This window comes from Perognathus longimembris, chromosome 17, assembly GCF_023159225.1.
Source record: "Perognathus longimembris pacificus isolate PPM17 chromosome 17, ASM2315922v1, whole genome shotgun sequence".
In the NCBI taxonomy this organism is placed as follows: Eukaryota; Metazoa; Chordata; class Mammalia; order Rodentia; family Heteromyidae; genus Perognathus; species Perognathus longimembris.
The window spans coordinates 38,378,128-38,380,252 of NC_063177.1; positions in this window are offsets into that span (position 1 = coordinate 38,378,128).

Sequence of the window (2,125 nt, forward strand, 5' to 3'; positions counted from 1 at the left end):
ACTCTCCAGTACATATGTGTGTATGTGTGTAATATATGTATATATATATACACTTATATATATATATATACAATCCTAATCAATAAAAGTGGACAATGTTATGAATACATGTAGAAGGAACACAACAAGTAACATTCTGTGGGAAATAATCAATGTCTTCTCCATCAAGGATTTTCAAAGAGAAACTACACAAAGATTCTGTTTCACTACAGTCAGAATGGCTGCCGTCAAGAAAACTAAGTGTTAGTGAGAATCCTTGGAAAGACAGAGGACCCCACACACAGTTGGTAGAAACTTGAATTTGGTCATTCTTTATACTAATAAGCATGCAATTTCCTCAAATATGTAACTGTAGATCTCACACATGAACCCACTAAAGTACTGTGTGAGTGAGTGTGTGTGTGTGTGTGTGTGTGTGTGTGTGTGTGTGTGTATACCTGAAGGAATTAAGCAACCTGGCAACATAAAATGTAGACATTGCATGCTTGTATCTATTGAAGTACTATTCACAAGAACCAAGTCATGGAGTCATCCTGGGCACCCACTGATGGTGAAACAGGAACCAAAATGTATTGCACGTACTCAATGCAGTATTGTTCACACATTCAGAAGAATGATGTTATGACTCTGTAGGAAATTTGGTTGACATATAGTCATCATGTTGAATGTACTAAGATAGACTCAGAAAGACAAGTTTTTAATTTTTTCTCATATGTTGAATCTTTTAAAAAAGATATGGCTGCAACGTATGATACTGTAACCTCTCTGTACATCAGTTTGATAATAAAAATTTGAGAAAAAAAATAAAAAAGATATGGCTGGGTGCCGGTAGCTCATGTCTATAATGATACCTACTCAGGAAGCTAAGATGAGGCTCGAGGCTCAAAGCCATCCCAGGAAGAAAGCTTGTGAGACCCTTATCTCCAATTAACCACCAGAAAACTGGAAGAGGCATTGTGGGTCAAATTGTAGAGCTCTATACTTGAGCTGAAGAGCTCAGGAAGAGTGCCCAGACCCAGAATTCAAGTCCCACAACAGCCAAAAAGAAATATGAACATAAAAAGAAGCCTTTTAGAGAGTGAAGTAAACCAATGGGAGGGGAATAAGTATGGGTAAATACAAGGACAAATCCAAGAACTTACGGTCAAAGAATCCCATATACATGTACGATAATATCTAAAGAAACTTTTCTGTTTGTACAATTAATATACACCAATGGCAATGCTTTAAAGCATCAACAACAATGAAACACTGAAAGGATCCATGACAAAATATTCAGAAGACGTCTCACTTCAGTGAGCATGGGATCCAAGAGCTGGTGTCTATATAATGAGAACCATCCCCAGTGCTTAAAAGATGTCTGGAAAAACAGCGACACTTTGATGAGGAAGATGGGGCACAGGGAAACCTGAGAGTTTGAGGTAGGTAGTTTACTTGGGGAATGATGACAGGACAAGATGAGGAATGCTTGAGATATAATCAGGAGTCGGGAGGGAAGCAGTGAGTGACTCCATATGGAGAAGTCTCCTTGGGCAGCCGGATGACATTCTCCTGGACGACCTGTGGAACACTGGGCAGGGTGGACGCAGGCCCTGAGGGGAGGGGAGCAGGACAGGGGCTCACCAGCTCCTCTCTCTGTTGCACCTTTGCCATGAAGGGCCTGAGTTCCTGCCTAGAGTTTCCTTTTCCATAGAGGAAGTCCTCAGCAGAGAGATCTAAGCTCTGGTAGAAGACAACCATAGCCTGTATTTGAGAGTCTCATGGAGAAGATTCAGATATGGCACACCTAGAATGCTCTGCTGTGGAATTTTATCTTTTGGAGATGAGTTACACATATTACCAACAACTAAAGAAGGAAAACTAAAGAGACACAATGCTTTTATATTTGCATTTATTCACTTTTATTGGTGATGTAGGAATAGCAGCATTGAGAAGGTATCAAGATAGTCGACGGGTTCATGGAAAATTTCGACTTTGGTTCATTTTGAAGAGAGATAGAAAGCTGACACACACTGAGGTGTCGGGGGGGGGGGGAAGCAGTGCATTTGGAGGCCCATACGGACCCCAGTGGGAAGTAAGGTTTACAGGTGGCCTCCTGTGATTTAGTGCAAATAAATAATGCTGC